The sequence below is a fragment of the Diachasma alloeum genome, unplaced genomic scaffold (genome assembly GCF_001412515.2).
Source record: "Diachasma alloeum isolate Michigan unplaced genomic scaffold, Dall2.0 Dall_scaffold_00924, whole genome shotgun sequence".
In the NCBI taxonomy this organism is placed as follows: domain Eukaryota; kingdom Metazoa; phylum Arthropoda; class Insecta; order Hymenoptera; family Braconidae; genus Diachasma; species Diachasma alloeum.
In genome coordinates, this window is record NW_021681042.1 from 25,781 (window position 1) to 33,036 (window position 7,256).

Genomic DNA, 7,256 nt, shown 5'->3' on the forward strand with positions numbered 1-7,256 from the left:
AATTATTTGATTCATTTAAATAAAGAATTTAATCCAACTTCTTAAATTCAGTGCGGCATTACTTTTAACAACATATAAAATACTTTACGACTGAAAGCAGAGCAGTGAATGTAAGTCGAATGTTGTAGTTATACTTTTCTACTTGTTTTGTTAAAATATAGACTCTATTGAGTCACTTTAAAGTTATTCAAAATTCTTTTCATTTTACTCCAAGTGAACCTTTCCAACCTTTGATTCCAAATACTTTTGGGGTTTAGAAAATTGAAGTAAAAGGGGACCTTTGTAAATGGGTTTTGTGCTTGAATTCTATTCCTTAATTTCGAGACGATCTTTGAATTTAATCTTGTTTCTTTGGTTCAGTATATTGAATTTTAATTTAATAAAGTTGTGTCAAGTAACCCATTCTTGACGTAACAGTTGTGTTAAGGGAGCCATTCTTGACATAACAAGAGAAACGAGAACCAAGTCGCAATTTCGAAGCCTCAACTTGAGTGGGGTCAAATGAAACCCGATACAACAACATCCCAAAAATTATCAAATTCACAAAAGTTCAAAAACAAAATTTTTAAAGAAACGCAAAAATTTTAACTAACAAAAATCTACTAAATTTTCGCACTGAATAACGTCGGAGCCCCACGTTGGGCGCCATTTGTAACGTGGCAATTTTATTTGGAGGGTTAAAAATGCCTGTTACCTTCGCCCTTCTTCCCCAATATCTAAATTAACTCGAAATAAAATAAATAATAGACGCCAGATAATGCTTAGCCGGAATTATCAAACCGGAAGTGCACCAATTTCGAGTCCAAACAATGAGAAAATTCCTAAACGACAAACCAAAAACGAAGGGAACTAGATTTTTAGAGAAAGGTCACGGTCCACGGGTCGCTCAGAATGCTAGGTTGTGGAGAAAGGGGTGGATTTCGCGTGGAAACGAGGTTATCGGGAGGTCAGAAAACCAAAAATGATCAAAAACATACACTATCCTTACATGTTCCACTATTGAAATATTCAAAAATAAATAATTTACATACTTTTACATAATTTCCGAAAGAAACGAAAATCCTCAATAACAAGCATTAGTCTTCTAACAAAACCAAAGAAAAACTTATAAATCCGATCTGAAATCATAATAACAAAATAATATAACTGCGATCGCTTCGATTATAACGCTAAAGTGATAGAATTCCTCAGGTGTTATCGAAAACACGAGGACAATAGCGAAAATACGAAAAGATTCGTTAATCCCGAAATGCTCGAGAATTCCGAGAGCTGGGGGAAAGCTATGCGAATACCCTTGAGAGTGAGAGAGAGGAGAACATTCTCCATGGCGAAACCCACCACGCGGGCGCGGGGATAAAAATTCACCTAAACTAAACTCGCCAAATCTCAAAATTGGCTGAGTGAATACGGAAAAAACTAACGCTACTCAATGTGGGAAAGCTCTGAGAAGTCTCTCTTGCAAGTTTATAATTTTTGGATCATTAGTTGCCGCTCTAGACTATTTAACAGTCAGAGGGAAATTTAAACGGCGGAGAGCGAGCGGGATACATACGCAGCTAGCAAAACCGATAGAAACCATGAAAGAAATCGAAATGAAAATGATGATTGAAGACTGCCAAGCTTCAACCCACCTAATAAACGAGCAAAATAACCGAAAAAATTAGTAATTCCAGAGAATCGCCCCCTCAAAAGCAATAAAAATCAAAGAAAGTATTTATGATAGCCTCGATTACCAAGTAATCGGGAAAATCTACTGCGGATGGCGTTAAGCTAGCCCGAGGAACGCCCCGAACTCGGGGGAAAAACCGACGCTATCGTCTAATGGCTCGGAAAATTAATATTTAAACAAAATATTCTCGAAAACTCACTTTTCGGGGATTGCCGTGCTTCTTTTTCTTAGGCGGCATCTTCGCGTAATCCCAAAGGCGCAAAAAGGAAACTTCACTCAGACACAATATCAAATTCGCACGTGGTCCAACCAGTCGGAGACGTGGTCAACGTGAAACTAATTCGAGGGTCCGTGCCGTAACACGCTGCTCTCATAAAATCCGACTAATCGAGGGGGAATTTTATTGGTGGGATTTTTCGCCCATCGAGGTGCGAACCTGCGGGGAAAACCACGCAGAGTGGCGAAAGATTTGTATGCGTTACCCTACCAAATCGCATAATTCATTAAATTTTTAATAAAGTAAACTAACCTGAATACCATAAGCAAAATAACTCGGAACTAAATACTGTGACCATTTCTCAATTTCCTAACTTTTTTCCGAACAGCTGATCGTTCAAACGATTATTCGTGGCTCTTGGCGCCTCCCACGGATCGGTTCTCCTGGATTCACGAGATTAAAAGAGACTAAAATCCAAAAATACAACTTTTTTTTATTTGTCAAATTTTTCTACTCTCCCATAATCCTCGACACAGCCTGGCAATTCGTTGGAAACAAAGACTGTACTTGCTCCACACGGCCTTCCACCGAAATTCCAAAACGTACCCAATTAATTCCCGTGAAATCCGACTTAATATGGAGCGCGAATATCTCAATTAGACCTAATCGATTTCCCGTGAGATTAACAGTAGGGTAAACCCCCTAAAAATTACCGGACCACTCTAAAATATCGGCCCTTCTTCACGATAATTTTGTGGGCCGTCAAAAGCAATAATCGAACGGTTCAAATAATTAATCAGAACTCTTCCCCATTATTTAAAAAAAATACAATAGTCCTCTAACTTTATAAAATAAATTCACCGCACTCAAGCGGGAAATCCTCAAAAATCCAAAAATATTCACCGGAGTGGGAAAACCTCAAAAATCTAAAAATCTCCACCGGAGTAGGAAATACAGAAAACTCTCTCCCTCACTCGAATTTTTACCCACGATTCACTGGATTATGTCGCGGGAGTTGGTTATTCATCAGGTCGTAATGGTGTTCCTAACGAACACCCCCACATCTGCGTTACAAAATTTATTATGTGGAATATCTTCAAATTTCACAACCGCTTTCACATCTTTTTTTCAAAATATTCATTTCGATATCCTCTACCTAGATCAATCGAAACATATATACCCGTTCATACCAAGTGTTCGAGCTATTCCCCTTTTTCTGTTTTTTCATTAAAATCCTTGTACGCGCGCTAACGGGTGCAAAAATTGAGATATCAGCTTTAAATATGGACAGAATCTTCCTGTCGTGACAACACAGGTTCGTATTGAAGACGGGATCAATCACACCAATAGTTCGGAGATATTCAACTTTTTCTGAAAATCTATTTTGTTGAATATCTTCAAAACTTTACAACCCATTCCACTTTCTTTTTAAATTATTCGTCTTGATGTCCTCTACCTAGATCAATTAAAACATATATACCCGTTCGTACAAAGTGTTGGAGATATTCCCCTTTTTCCTTCTTTTCATTCAAATCCTTGTTTTTTTAAAGAATTGGTACAGATCCATTCGCAAGCGTACTAGCAATGGAATTGGTAGGAATGAAAAAAAGAAACAGAGTTATAACACATAAAGAAACAGCCGGATGGCTTGTACCAAAAAGTTTCGAATCCCTGCTTGTTTATTCTTGTTTTTATTAATCAAAATGGGTTTGTTAAGCATTAATGTAATTTCAAGTTTAAGAGCCGGGTGGATTATTATTGGAAAGTAGCTCCAGCTCTGGTCCTCATATAGAGTTGCCTTTTCTTGTGTTCACGCTATTCATGCTTCATACATCATATGTACGTTAGTGTAGAGGGACGAGATCGTGCGCATGCGCAGATCTCGTCACTGACTGGTTGCCACGGCAATCGTCACTTGTGTATAACACACACTACGAGGAGGACGCTCAGACGAGAGACGTGCCTATTAATAAAATACTTTCGATACGTTTAACTGTATTTCATTGCATCTACAACCACCTACTCTAATAGGTTATGGGTCCAGCACGCTTTCACTGCGCTCTGAAAAAGTGTGATATCAGTGATAAGTGATAAAGACGAAAATTGAAACGAACATTAATAAAAATCCACACGTGGACTCTGCGATGAGTTTGGTGAGACGGACGCTGAGATGAAACAAGTACACTGCCAGAAATTCACTATGAGTAAGTACAGTGCAGTAAAAAACAAGTGATCGGGAAATTAATGAATTGAGAAATTCACGAATTTGAGAAATTGGATTAAATAGCGTCGTCATAGAAAATTCGGCGGGAACAGTGTGGACGCCAGTCTTAAATAGGGCGGACGGCATTAGTCAATGCGGCTGATGCAATCCCGTAAAGTGGAGTAATATTTAGTCGAAAATCTAAATAATTGGTTGCATAATTATTGATGAGCTGATTTAATTGAGGTTAATTATTTATTAACGGGGGAATTAAAATGACGGAAATGAGAAAAACAGATTAAGAAAAGATTAATTATTGGCGAGGGACGCGCTCGTTGGACATAGTAAGTCGGAATGGGGACGGTGGGGCGGGAAGTAGTCCCTACGCAACAGGCCAGCGGAATGGCGGCGCGGAGTAATACAGATATATTAATCCAGTGCCGTAACTAAATTAGTTAAGCTAAAGAGAAATGAAAAACATTTATAATTGAAGTTTTTTGGAAAAGATTTAAAAAAAAAATTGAAAAATCTGATCATCACAATAACAATAATTTTAAATTAACACAGGTAATGTGTTATGGGAGTTATGGAAGACTCTCACAGAAATCTTCGGATTTGATGATAAGCATAGGGGAGAGGACGTGGTCCTGGACGTGGTAGAGGAAACTCTACAAATGAAAACAGACGAATTGAGTTATGATTTGGGTGAGTTGACTTGAAATGATAAAGAAGGTCAGGACGAGAAAAATTGCTTGAGATAGAGTGCTTGTGAAATATTGGCTAGCAAATATTGTCACATTTTAATTGGCATGGAAAATTCGAATTAAAACTAAAAATAAATACTAGTTACAAAATAAATACATATATATGTTTATCAGAATTGAATTCTGAGATTTTGAAATTTTGAAATTCTGAAACTTTGAAATTTCGAAATGTGGATGTTCCATAAGGATGATCAGCAGTAGCACGTTTGACCGTACGACGTTTGAAACTGATTGTCCTTCGAACATAAATTGGTCCATGTGTACTATTCCTATTTTGTTCGAGACTCTAATGCTGATTAAGTTTGTGTTCAACTTGTCAGTAGCGGAGCAATCCAAATAGCTAATCATAAACTTATTTTACAAACCTAACAGGTAAAAAGATGATGTCATAGGATCAGTGGAGGTCCTTGGTGGCCTGGCATGAACATAGGATCCTGTCAGGCATACCTACCATCATGCCAAAGGTCTATGAGGAACATCCAACTACTTCTGCTGAGGTCAGGGATGAGTCAAAGGACGTGGAGAGTACAGATGAGGACGAGAAAGGCAAAGTGGGAAGTGGTGATGAGCAAACTGGTGTGGACGAGAAATTAATCAATTCAGATGAGGTAAATAGAACTGAGGGTAAAGACCCAGCAGAAGTAAATACTCTCAAAATAGGTAAATCTAAACCCCAGGTTGTAAAGGTTCAACATTTGGAACCAAAAATTGTAATAAAATACCCAATACCAAATCTCCCAAAAGATCCTACGAAAATTATCAATAACAAAACAAAATCTGAAATTCCAGTGGGGGCTTAGTTGACTCTGATGTGTACTAAGTTGGATAAGGTGTCAAACTATTTTTTAGAAATAGCAAAAATCCAAACAAACACATCTCGCTTCATTTGGGACAGTCTCAAAGAAGTGTCAAAAAACTTAAAAGAAATGAAAAATGAAAGGGATAAGAAACTGTCCAAAATTGAAGAGAATCTGGAGAATCTGAGGGTGTCGGCTGAGTATGGCGAAACTTCACAAGAGGTGAGGGACGGGGATAATGATTCTTCTGAAAATAATATTGTTGAAACTGAGGAGTTGGACGTGAAGACTCAAAATTTAATTAAAAGACAAATTGATAAATTAAAATCACAAATTCTGAGTCAAAATAGTGGAAGCAACCAAGACGAGAGTGTCAAATTGGTTGCTGATACTATAAAGCAAAGTCTTCTAGACAAAGGGTCAGCGGTGAAGAGGGATTACAAATTAGAATATAACACTTGTTTCGAACACTTTTACGATTTCTTTAAATCAGAAGTGAGGTCTCACAAACTTCTACACGTTCTTGATGATAAAGGAGAATTCAAAGGAGACAAGAGTATTCTAGAAGAGCAAAAATATAAAGTCAGAGATATCTTGATAAATCATGTTGATAAAAATTATCATTCAAAAGTTGTTACAATCCAAGATCCAATAGAAATTTTAGCTAAACTCAAAGAAGTTAAAAGGTTTGAAAATAATATATCTTCTTACACTGTAAGACAAGAAATCTCAAATATGAAGTATGTGATTGGTCAGACAACAGCTACTGAATTTTGTGAGAAGTTTGAAGAAGCCATTCGTAAATATGAAAACTCAGAAGATGCTAACCCTTTGTCCCCAGACGAGGTCAGAGACGCGTTCAACAATGCTATTATTAAGGCTGTACCAATGGTACAGTATTTACAGTCCACAGCTAAAATAAAAAGGGAAAAACCTCCAACTTATGAACAATCGAAACTTGTAATCATGCAGGAAGAGGCTATTAGAAAACAGACTGAGGCTGGTGTGGGTGAGCTTAGGGCAGTCAATCTGGCTCTAAGTGACGTGAGATGCTATGGGTGTGGAGCCTTTGGTCACATTGGCAAAAATTGTCCAGGATAGGGAAAAGGAAAGTCATGTTACAACTACCATAAATATGGCCACACAAAGGACGAATGTCCTGAGTCAGGTGAGACAAACAATAAGCCAAAGTTTTTCTCTAAGTTTAATCCTTCACGGGGAAGAGGAGGTTTTCGTGGATCTGGGAAGATAGGTGGTTTATTAAAGAGAAGATTTGAAAATACAGACGTGAATGACTCAGGAATTGCAAAAAGGGGTAGATTTAACAGAATGAAGGGTAAAGGAAATAATGGATCTTCAAAACCCAATGTTCAATCGAAGGTTAGCAAGAAGGAGCCTAATAAAAGTTCAGGAACAAACAATAAAGATGAAAGCAAGTCAACTTTGTACGAAACTAATGAATCATGTGCAGTTAATGCTATGAATGCAGGTGTGAAAATCCATGAAAGTAAATTTATAATAAAATTTCTAGCCGACTCTGGGGCAACTGAACATTTACCTAATTCAAAATTAATATTCAAATCAATTGATGAACAAAATAAGGGTA